The following is a 12620-nucleotide window of genomic DNA, read 5'->3' on the forward strand; positions in this document are numbered from 1 at the left end:
AAAGAGGAAAGGGGGCTATGCTTAACAAGCAAATCTCAATTCTGTGTGAATTTATGGGGAAAACACTAATTGGAATAGCTTCGCTACACTGGTGCTTGATCTACCTGCGCCAACATCGCTGGGATTGTGTCCTATGCGGTGACTCGGGGAGTATGTTTATATATAAGTGCATTGGAGATTTTGTACCCACTGTGACTATTAAAACCTACCCTAACCAGAAACCGTGGACGGATGGTGGCATTTGCGGAAAACTGAAAGCACGATACACCGCATTTAACCACAGGAAAGAGGCATGGGAATATATCTGAATATAAACAGTGTAGCTATTCCCTCTGCAAGGCAATCAAACAAGCTAAATGCCAGTACAGGGACAAGGTGGAGTTGCAATTCAACGGCTCAGTCACGAGACGTATGTGGCAGGGTCTACAGGAAATCACAGACTACAAAAATAAATCCAGCAACATCACGGACACCAACGTCACGCTTCCAGACAAACTAAACACCTTCTTTGCCTGCTTTGAGGATAATCCAGTGCCACCGTTGCGGCCCGCTAACAAGGACTGTGCCCTCCCTTCCTCTCCTTCATTGTGGCTGATGTTAAAACATTTAAAAGTGTTAATCCTTGCAAGGCTGCTGGCCCAGACAGCATCCCTAGCCGCGTCCTCAAAGCATGCGCAGACCAGCTGGCTGGTGTGTTTACGGACATATTCAATTGCTCTCTATCCCAGTCTGTTGTCCCCACATGCTTCAAGATGGCTACCATTGTTCCTGTACCCAAGAAGGCAAAGATAACTGAACTAAATGACTACCGCCCCGTAGCACTCACTTCTGTCATCATGAAGTGCTTCGCGAGACTAGTCAAGGATCATATCACCTGCACCTTACCGGCCATCCTAGACCCACTTCAGTTTGCATACCGCCCAAACAGGTCCACAGACAACGCAATCACACTGCACACTGACCCATCCCATCTGGACAAGAGGAATACCTATGTAGGAATGCTGTTCGTTGACTACAGCTCAGCATTCAACACCAGAGTACCCTCCAAGCTATGTTCCAAATTAGAAAAAAAGTTACTAATTTATGATTGATCTATGATTTGATCATTTCAAGGGAAATAAAGAATATGTGAACCCCTATTTACTGTAGTTCAAAATCAAAGATATGGCAGTAGAGGAGGAAGAGGTCAAACAGCAGTGTCAAAAACATGGATGATTCCACCTCTCTGTGACACATAACAACAATCATCCTGGATACAGTACATAAAACACATTAGATTGCAATGAAATCAGAATCATTCTACAGTCTGAAAAGCCAAGGAAAGACTAAAGACAGAGCCGGATGGATCCGGCAGAACTGGACCAGGTGGCTGTTTGCATCTGAAATATCAATGTATTCCAGTAGTGCACTACATTTGGCATGGGTCCATAGGGCTCTGGTCAAAAGTAGTGCACTACTATATATAGAGAATAGGTTGTCATTTTGGACACATGCCTCAGGACCAGGTGGCAGTCAAATCCAGGTTGACCAGACACCATCCAAGTGACCCAGAGTCAGAAACTTGTGTGTGAATGATGCTAACGATGTAGTGAGGTTACTGCTCAGATATGAGGCTCAGATATGAGCTTGATGGATTAGAATACAGTGAAAGGTCACTAACATCAGTCCAGTATTGTCAGATATATCCTGGTTTCAAATAATATTTGAAATAATTTAAAACACTTTATCTGGGCTTTCTTTGATTGAGCTTGCAATGGAACCTGGCACATCAGGAAGACTAAGGCAAATGCTCAAAGTATTTGAAAGATTTCAAATAGTACTTAAACCCAGATCTGTTTTGAGCAGTCCTTTGAGTCCATGCAGTAGCTGTTTTGGTCACTGTATCTCTGACAGTTGGCCAGTACAAATAAAGCAATCGAAGCTTGCCATGAATCACCAACCAGGGGGCTTTTTTTTGGTGCAAATGTGACAATGTTCACTCACTAGATGTCCTGATACCGAACAGGAAAGGGTGACAAATTGTAGTTGTAGGTTATCCTATTTTATGAAAGGATTTTCAATAACGACTACACATTTTGATTGATTTGGAATCTTACAAATACTACTGATATTTGTCATTCTTTTGGTCTTTCCACATTAGGTTCTGTACAGTCGTCATAGAATGTCTATCGTTTGCATCACCCAGTGGTTTGGAATGGCATTGTGGGGAAAGACCCATTCATTACATCCAGCTGAGTGTCCTGAGATCCCCTGTGGGGCTCGCCGCATATTACCATCCTGATGAAAGCTCGCAAGATTTCAGGATGGTTGCACGAGGCTACTGGGGGGCTGACCCAGGATACACATACCAGGGAACTGCCAGGCCAGCCAGGCAACGAAACCCATTGAAACACTTTGTAGCCAGTCAGCCAGCCAGCAACACCCTAGCCAGTCGCAGCTGTCCAATTTCCCTCACTGCCAATCACCTACGTCATAACACAAAGACGTGCCAAAAGGGTCACTGCAAGTGATTCACCAGTGCCCTTTAAGAGCCAGCTGGCAGCCACGTTAGCTGGGTAGCAGCACTAATATTTTCGGTGTTGGTGGTATCGGTAGTGAAGGTGTACAATGTTGGGTGTGAAAGTGAGGTGGACATTTTACACTTGCACAGCTTGGTAATTGTATCAATCACTTGCAAGCATGTTGGCACACACACACACACACACACACACACACACACACACACACACACACACACACACACACACACACACACACATACTGCAGAGCAATTCCATGGTAACGTAATTATGCTTTGAGTTTTTTCATATGTCGGTTTTTGGTAAAGGAATTACAAAGCACAAGGCAATATTTCTTAAACTTACACAATGTAACCAATTTCTTCCAAACTAAATATAAGTGTTGATATTAGTCAACCTTATTATGTGTAGTTTTGATACCATTTTATTTTTCTGGTATCTGTTTATCCAGAAATCAAAGTCTCTACTTATGCCTCATTTTTAAGATGGAAAATGGTTGGAAAATGTATCTATGCCTTCGTTTCCCAAAAATGTAGACTCTTAGCTTTCATTTGACACCCAATTTGATGCTCCTATGAACGTCACATGTTGATGCTCATGGGTCCTTTTCAATGGAAATGCCCTGCAACAACCCCTATTCGGTCTAGGGACGAGAGGAGAGAGAGGGGGACAGGCAGGAACAACTTGAGGTCCAGACAGGGAATTTAGAACACTCAGAGTTGATGAGGAAGCTACTGTCTGTCTGCCAATTCATCAACATCTGAATGGAAAGCAGCACACACGTTAGCTCTCTGTTTGTTAACATCATAAATTAGGCTGCATACCCACTGTCTGTAACGGGGGAAGACATCATACTCTTGGTTCCTGAACAAGCTATCTCAGACAAGCAGTCTGTGCTAGGATAACATTTTTTTTTAAACACCATCCAAGAAGCCTAATTAAACCAGAATGTTTGATGTTCTTTCTAGGCCTATCTTGCACATGTCTTTACTGTAAGGGTTGTTTTGTCCCAGGCAAAGTCATATACGATTTTGAGAGTTCCTAAGCAGTTACAAATACGAATTTGTTTGTAAACTGACATGCTTAGTTAAAATAAAGGTTAAATTAAAAGTTAAAAATACTCTAGACCCCTGTCAGAATGCTTATCTAACCCATGACCAGGTAAGATGTGCTCATCCATCAGATGTGCTCATCTATCTACTCATCTAGGTGCTAATACCGTTACACATCCAATATGTAATGATGGAAGTCTTACTGCAACACCAGATAGCCCTCATTACTCCAACACAGACATGTAATACTCTCTAACCATGCACAGTGCCTAGAGAAAGTATACATACCCCTAGCAGTCTTCACATTTTGCTGCCTTCAAAATAAATTACATTTGATTCGTTTCTTACCAATGTACACAACCTACTCCGCTTTTTCAAAATCAAAGAAATATCCCCAAAAATGTTCCTCTCCAATTAATAAAAAATGAACAATGAAGATGTCTTGATTGCTTCACACCCCAGTGTTTATACTTGGTGAAGTACCTATGGGAGCATTACGTTTGGGAATCCTTTGAAATAAGATTATACCAACCTTGCACAACTCTTAGGGCAACATATTGTTCTTGTGAAAATTGCTCAAGGTCTGTACATTTAGTTAGGAGTCATTGATGGACAGTAATACTCTAACATTGTCTCTGATTTTCAAGCAGATTTAAGTCAGGACTGAGACTGGACCATTCAGGAACACTGAACACCTATTGGAAAGCCATTCTGGTGTGTCTTTGGCAATAAAATGAGTGTATTGTCCCGCTGAAAAACAAAACTATCCCAGTGTTAGGTATTCAGAAGCCTGAGACTGTGTTTCCTCAAACCTTTTTATCTGGGCTTTGCTCCTTTCATATTTCTTTTGATCATGGCAAACTAACCCTGCAAGTTATTTTTCAGCGGGACAATTACACACATTTTAATTCTGAAGACACACTAGAATGGCTTTCTAAGATGTGTTGAATGTTCTTGAGTTGTCCCAGTCCTGACTTATATTTGTTTACAAATCAGAGACAAGGTTTTAATGTTGCTCTCCAATTATTCCCAACCACATATACTGAGCTTGAGCAATTTTGACAAAAACAATAGATAAATGTTGCCTGAAGAGTTGTGCAAAGTTGGCAGAATTTTATTTAAAAAATGATTCACAGCCTCTTATGGCTGCTAAAGGTGCTTCCACCAAGTATTAACTATGGGGTGTGAAGACATACACAATCAAAACATCTTTAAAAAAAAAATGTTTTTATTCATTTGTAACATTTTTACATTTTCTCTTTCACTTTGAAAATGTGGAGTAGGTCGTGTAGATCGTTAATAAAAAAATACAATTCCCTTCTTAGATTTTAAAGCAGAAAAATGTGTAGACTTTCACTAGCCACCGTACATACTTGTACATACATTTTTAATACGCTACAGATATGATCATATTTATACTGTACTGTAGGACCCAATATAATCTCTTCGCTATTGATTCTCTATAGCAACAGTTTTTTTTATACTGCATTACATCATAATAATAATAATATGGATAAAAATAATACATTCATCTCTTAAGTTTCTATAGAGCTTTTCAAAGCGCAGAAAATAAAGAAATAAAGTCATGGAATATCATGACAGGTCAACCAATAGAGGCCAAGTCTTGAAAGCTGCATCCTCCGAAGATGGAGAGGGTCAGGTCATGGCTTGAGCGAAGGAAGCTAGACAGAGGATTGTAGATGATGGTGATCATTGTAGAGGGCAAGTCTGGGAACACGCCTGAGTCTTGCAGCCACTGGACGTCTCCTCTTCCACTCTGTGTAGCACCCACGTGGCTGACGCCTCAGCAGCTCTGGGTGCCAGAAAGCTCACCACATAAAGTTCAGAACAGTAGCCAGTCTTCCTTTCTACGAGCCCTCTTCCTCAGCACTACTGTATTCCTCTATCTCCCATTCCTCTCATGCTTCAGGCGACTCCTTAAATGATGTTCTCAAAAGAACAGGAATTGGCAGGTGAAACCACAAAGACGGTATGTATCCAGATGCATTTATCAAGCAAAAAGTGTTAAGCTGTGGGTCAATCTGTAAATCTGTGGCTCAAAATGGACAGATACTTGCAATAAAACCTCAATGTTGTTAAAAACAAAAGAACTGAATTTAAAAAAAAAATGAAACGCCTCAAAATAACGAAATATTTACACATTTACAGGAGCTCTGTGCTTAGGCTGCTACTAGGGTGCCAAGGCAACTATAGAGTCTGGTCGTTAAGTTGATATAGTATTTCAACATCTCAAAATAAAATAATATAAATGGCAGACAGTTTTACTGTACAAATTATACTACCACTGCCTGCCTTGGTCACTACTAGAATAAAACCCAGTTCACAAGTACAACCTGTCCTCTACATCTATATTCTGCATGGCAGTGGCTGTGACCTTAGAAGAAGAGACACTGGGGTACATCCCAAATGACACCCTATTCACTATTGGCCCTAGTCAAAAGTAGCATACTACACGGAGTATACCAAACATAGGGACATCTTCCTTATATTGAGTTGCAACCCCCCCCCCCTTTTGAACTCAGAACAGCCTCAATTCATGGGCATGGACTCTACAATGTGTCGAAAGAGTTGTGTCAAGATCAAATCAAATTGTGTAGACCTTACAGTGAAATGCTTACTTACAAGCCCCTAACCAAAAATGCAGTTTTAAAAATATGAATAAGAATAAGAAATAAAAGGAACAAGTAATTAAAGAGCAGCAGTAAAATAACAATAGCGAGACTATATACAGGGGGTACCGGTACAGAGTCAATGTGCGGGGCACCGGTTAGTCGAGGTAATTGAGGTAATATGTACATGTAGGTGAAGTTATTAAAGTGTAAATAGTCTGGGTAGCCAGTGGAATCTTTGACAATTTTTGTGTCCTTCCTCTGACACCGCCTGGTATAGAGGTCTTGGATGGCAAGTAGCTTGGCCCCAGTGATATACTGGGCCGTACGAACTACCCTCTGTAGGGCCTTGCGGTCGGAGGTCGAGCAGTTGCCATACCAGGCAGTGATGCAACCAGTCAGGATGCTGTCGATGGTGCAGCTGTAGAACCTTTTGAGGATCTGAGGACCCATGCCAAATCTTTTCAGTCTCCTGAGGGGGAATAGGTTTTATCGTGCCCTCTTTACGACTGTCTTGGTGTGCTTGGACCATGTTAGTTTGTTGGTGATTTGGACACCAGGGAACTTGAAGCTCTCAACCTGCTCCACTGCAGCCCTATCAATGAGAATGGGGGCATGCTCTGTCCTCTTTTTCCTGTAGTCCACAATCATCTCATTTGTCTTGATCACATTGAGGGAGAGTTTTTTTGTCCTGGCACCACATGGCCAGGTCTTTGACCTCCTCTTTATAGGCTGTCTCGTAGTTGTCGGTGAGCAGGCCTACCAATGATGTGTCACCGGCAAACTTAATGAGGGTGTTGGAGTTGTGCCTGGCCGTGCAGTCATGAGTGAACAGGGAGTACAGGACGGGACTGAGCACACACCCCTGAGGGGCCCCTGTGTGAGGATCAGCATGGCGGATGTGTTGTTACCTACCCTTACCACCTGGGGCGGCCCGTCAGGAAGTCCAGGATCCAGTTGCAGAGGGAGGTGTTTAGTCCCAGGGTGTCCTTTGGGTGGTGGACCATTCTTGATATACATGGGAAACGGTTGAGCATGAAAAACACAGAAGCTTTGCAGTTCTTGACACAAACCGGTGCACCTGGAACCTACTACCATACCCCGTTTAAATGTACTTCAATCTTGCCCATTCACTGCCCAAATGGCACACATACACAATCCATGTCTCAAATGTCTCAAGGTTTAAAAATCCTTAATTTACCTCTCTCCTCCCCTTCATCTATACAGATTGAATTAGATTTAACAAGTGACATCAATAATGGATCATAGCTTTCACCTTGATTCACCTGGTCAGTCTGTCATGGAAAGAGCAGGTGTCCTTAATGTTTTGTACACTCAGTGTATAAAGGGAATAGAGTGCCATTTTTGGGACGTAGCCTGTGAGAGGAGAAGACCCCCTCACAACCAATGGGGAGGAGCAGGGGAGGGTAAACAAAGGGGAACAATGGGACAGTGGATTCCGATGGAGACAGGGGCTAACACTCTAAGGTGGCTTTCTTTCAAGTGTTATAGTCCACACTGGTTTAAAAGAACTGGACAGGTGAAAGCCCAGCTGGTTTACCTCAATTTTGCTCTCACCTTCGAATATTTCTCGGTCAAGGTGGACCCACGAATTGGATATACTGTGTGACCCCATTTCAGAATATTGGAACACACCTAGGACCCCTTGAGTGTTGGGGGACTGCAATGGAAGAGGCAGGGACTAGAAGGTTGATGAGGATGCAAAGAGAGGAAACAATATCTGCAAGTCGTAAAGCCCCTTTTAGAATATTGTAACTTTCTAACTGCCCCCCCTGCACATTGAGGAGCAGGAGGGCTGGGGGACATCAGTAAGGAGGGGCAAGGAAAAATGATGGGAGTGTGGTTAGGTTTAAGATGGAAGGAGAGGAATGATATCTGCAGCTGCAGGTCGTAAAGTCCAGGGAACATACAGTCCAGTGCACAGTACAACCATCTTATAGGATCAAGGACAGCTGATCTCATCTAGAGACAGTATCGACCTGACAGGGTTATATAATTAGCTGTAATGGCCACTATATTTCACACTGTCACACAATATCTTAATCAGAGCCTATATATATATATATATATATATATATATATATATATATCACAATATATATATATATAATTTTGTCTCGGATTACTGTATTGGCATTGGTCTTTCTGTATTTACGTTCTACATTGTTTGCTTTAAAACAAAAACAAATCCACAACCAGACTTGCCATTAGGAGGTATAAAATCCAACAAACCCAACACATACATACAAACCCACCCAACGATGTTCCCTCTAAGCTGCACACGTACGCAGGCGCGCAGCTCCCGGGGACGTCCACTCAGAAGAAATATCACCCTGTGCATAGAAGCACAAGATTTTCTAGAGTTTTCCCTATTAGTTACTATCAACATTTCACACTATCAACATTTCACTTTACTATGGGGATCGAATCAACGCAATATTAGTTCACATGCCTTGTGACCATGATTTACAGTGCATTCAGAAAGTATTAAGACCCCTTGACTTTTTCTACATTTTGTTACGTTACAGCCTTATTCTTAAATTAGTTAAATAGATTTTTTTCTCGCAGCAATCTACACATAAAGACAAAGCAAATATGTTTGCAAATGTATAAAAAAACAACTGAAGTATCACATTTACATAGGTATTCAGAGCCTTTACACCATACTTTGTTGACGCACCTTTGGAATTGATTACAGCCTTGAGCCTTCATGTATATGATGCTACAAGCTTGGCACTTCTGTATTTGTGGAGCTTCTCCCTTTCTTCCCTGCAGATCCTGCACAGCTATTTTCAGTTCTCTCCAGAGATGTTCTATCTAGTTCAAGTCCGGGCTCTGGCTGAGCCTCTCAAAGACATTCAGAGACTTATCCCGAAGCAACTCTTGCTTTGTCTTGGCTGTGTGCTTAGGGTCGTTGTCCTGTTTTCGCCGCAGTCTAAGGTCCTGAGCGCTCTGGAGCAGGTTTTCATCAAGGATATCTCTGTACTTTGCTCCTTTCATATTTCCCTTGATCCTGACTAGTCTCCCAGTTCCTGCTGCTGAAAAACAACATGATGCTACTCCACAACATGATGCTACCACCACCATGCTTCACCTTAGGGATGGTGCCAGGTTTCCTCCAGAATCTTGTTTCTCATGGTCTGAGAGTCCTTTACGTGCCTTTTGGCAAACTCCAAGTGGGCTGTCATGTGCCTTTTACAGAGAAGTGGCTTCCGTCTGGCCACTCTACCATAAAGGCCTGATTGGTGGAATGCTGCAGAGATGGTTCCTTCTGGAAGTTCTCCCATCTCCACAGAGGATTACTGGAGCTCTGTCAGAGTGACCATCAGGTTCTTCGTCACCTCCCTGACCAAGGCCCTTCTCCCCCGATTGCTCAGTTCGGCTCGGTGTCTAGCTCTAACATGAGTCTTGGTGGTTCCAAACTTCTTCCATTTAAGAATGATGGAAGCCACTGTGTTATTGGGGATCTTCAATGCTGCAGAAATGTTTTGGTACCCTTCCCCAGATCTGTGCCTCGACACAATCCTGTCTCGGAGCTCTACGTACAATTCCTTCGACCTCATGGCAGGGTTTTTGCTCTGTCAACTGTGTGACCTTATATAGACAGGTGTGTACCTTTCAAAATCATGTCCAATCAATGGAATTTACCACATGTGGACTCAATCAAGTTGTAGGAACATCTCAAGGATGATCAGGATGCACCTGAGCTCAATGTCGGGTCTCATAGCAAAAGGTCTGAATACTTATGAAAGCAAGGTATTTCTGTTTTCGCTTTATCATTATGGGGTATTGTGTGTAGATTGATGAGGAAAATGTGTTATTTAATCCACTTTATAAAAAGGCTGTAACGTACCAACATGTGGAAAAAGTCAAGAGGTCTGAGTACTTTCCGACTGTATTGTATAGGCCTTAAGACCGTGACAATAAGAAGACACAGTGGCAGAATAAATCCAACCACACCTTTGTTTCATCACAACACCGGAGAGCAACCTCTGTCTGGTGAAATGCACAAAGCATATTGGATGTAACAAACAGTTACATGACCTACAGCATGGTCAAGCAGGTCAATGTTTCCAGCATTTTCTGAGACCACTAAACAACTATTGATTTAGAACCATGGAGAGTTACCGCAAGTCGCAAAGAAAACAAGAGCTGCCTCCACTATTCCATCACCATTTCAATTCTAACATTTCAACATCATCAAATCACCTATGCTTAGTCTAATAAAGTGACAACTAAAAGATACCAAAAACTAGTGATGCACGATATATCGGGGAACATATCGTGATCAGACGACATTAGCTAAAAATGCCAACATCGGTATTGGGAAGAACATTGTTTTCATCAATGAGCTGACTAGCTTTTTTTTATGACCAGCACTGTAGGTGCGCGAGGCAACTTTACAGGCATCATAGAATACTTAACGATGAACCGTTGTGACAAATGAAATATGAGTGATAGTGTAATCAATGTGGAAAAAATACAGAAAAAAAATTATGAACGCATTAAATTATTATGTGACATGCAGTCATATTCAGGTCCTGATTGGTCAACAAGCTTATTTGACACGTCAAATAGTGTTATTTGACGTGTATCTTTTTTGACATGTAAAGACCCAAGCTGTGTTCCATAGAAATCCTGGTTGAGAATGAAACGACAGAACAAATTAACAACAAAACAGCACAGCAAGTACAACAGCAGCGGGTACAACAGCACCGGGACGTCTCAGTCCCACACATTACATCAGAAAACAGCACAGCAAGTACAACAGCAGCGGGTACAACTTCACCGGGACGTCTCAGTCCCACACATTACATCAGAAAACAGCACAGCAAGTACAACAGCAGCGGGTACAAGAGCAGTGGGACGTCTCAGTCCCACACATTACATCAGAAAACAGCACAGCAAGTACAACAGCAGCGGGTACAAGAGCAGTGGGACGTCTCAGTCCCACACATTACATCAGCTTAACTATCCGTCAACTACTGGCATTGAACGGCAATAAGGGAAGGTGTTTTAGTGGTGTCAACAGCAGAAACAGATGATGCAGCACAACAGAGAGAGATAGTTAGCCACAGGAGAATAAAAAAGCACAATGAGGGTCAGGGACAACAGCCAACGATAACAAGGAACAAGCCAGACTCCACAGTAAATGGAAGAGATGATGGGGATTGGCTGGGTAAATTGGGTCCTCTTCTGCACTCTAGTGGTGAAGTCTTGGAAATACAGGAGATTATCCTTCTGTCTATGACTAAACTACGAATGCTTTGCGTGATTAAACCCATTCCCATCTGTTTATTGGCTTGGGATTTAACAGCTGCTTTACTGTCATTTTTTAATTTTTTTATAAACAGTAGTTAATGTTCAGAACGTCAACACTCAATAGTATGGCTGTTACTTTTATGGAATCCAGCTGTTCAACACTGTGTTGCGGTCTGACTCACTTATTGTACTTGACACTTAGTCTTTTCTATTTTTATTCTACATTCTATCATACGACTATGATAATGCATCCCACTCATTAGATGGCTCTCCAATCTAACGTGCTCCCACATATACATACTTAGGTATTTGGAGTGATATGGATTTGCCGTTTAAAAACATCCAGATGAGATAGTTAAGAAGCTAAGATTTAAAATGTTCTTTTTCTACAGAAAGAGACGGTGCCTTTCTCTAAATCAGTAGGAAGCAGATTATTCAGTCAACCTTTTTATCTGTTCTTGATGATGGTGATATTATTTATCAAAGTGCAGCTACTACTACTCTTAAACCTTTGGATGCCATCTACCATAGTGCCCTTCATTGTGTTACGGGTGACAGTTTTGATAATCATCACTGCATCCTGTATCAAAAGGTTGGCTGGACTTCGCTAAAGACCAGTAGATCTTTACATTACTCCTTTCTCATTTACAATGCCCTACTTCATTAACTTCCATCTTATCTAACTTTGCTGTTGAAGTATAGACACCTGAGTTGCCTAGCCCGTTCACAGGATTGGTTTACGCTTGAGGATCCTAGGGTCTCTGCTTTTAGTTTTAATGCACCTTATTGTTGGAACAAAATTCAAAATACATGTAGCATTGAGGTTCTGGTGCCATTCGGGCAATTTAAAGTATTGATTGGGCACTTATTTGTGGAGGAATGTAACAGTTTCTCTGGGTGATTTGTGATGTTTCATTTTGTGCTTCCCATGACTGTGTTTTTGTATTTTAATGTGTATATACAGTGCATTCAGAAAGTATTCAGACACCTTTCCTTTTTCCACATTTTCTTACATTACAGCCTTATGCTAAAATGGATCAAATGCATTTGTCCCCCTCATCGACACACAATACCCCACAATGACAAAGCGAAAACAGGTTTAGACATTTTTGCAAATGTATTGAAAATAATAACAG

Source organism: Oncorhynchus tshawytscha, linkage group LG04 (genome assembly GCF_018296145.1).
Source record: "Oncorhynchus tshawytscha isolate Ot180627B linkage group LG04, Otsh_v2.0, whole genome shotgun sequence".
Classification (NCBI taxonomy): Eukaryota; Metazoa; Chordata; class Actinopteri; order Salmoniformes; family Salmonidae; genus Oncorhynchus; species Oncorhynchus tshawytscha.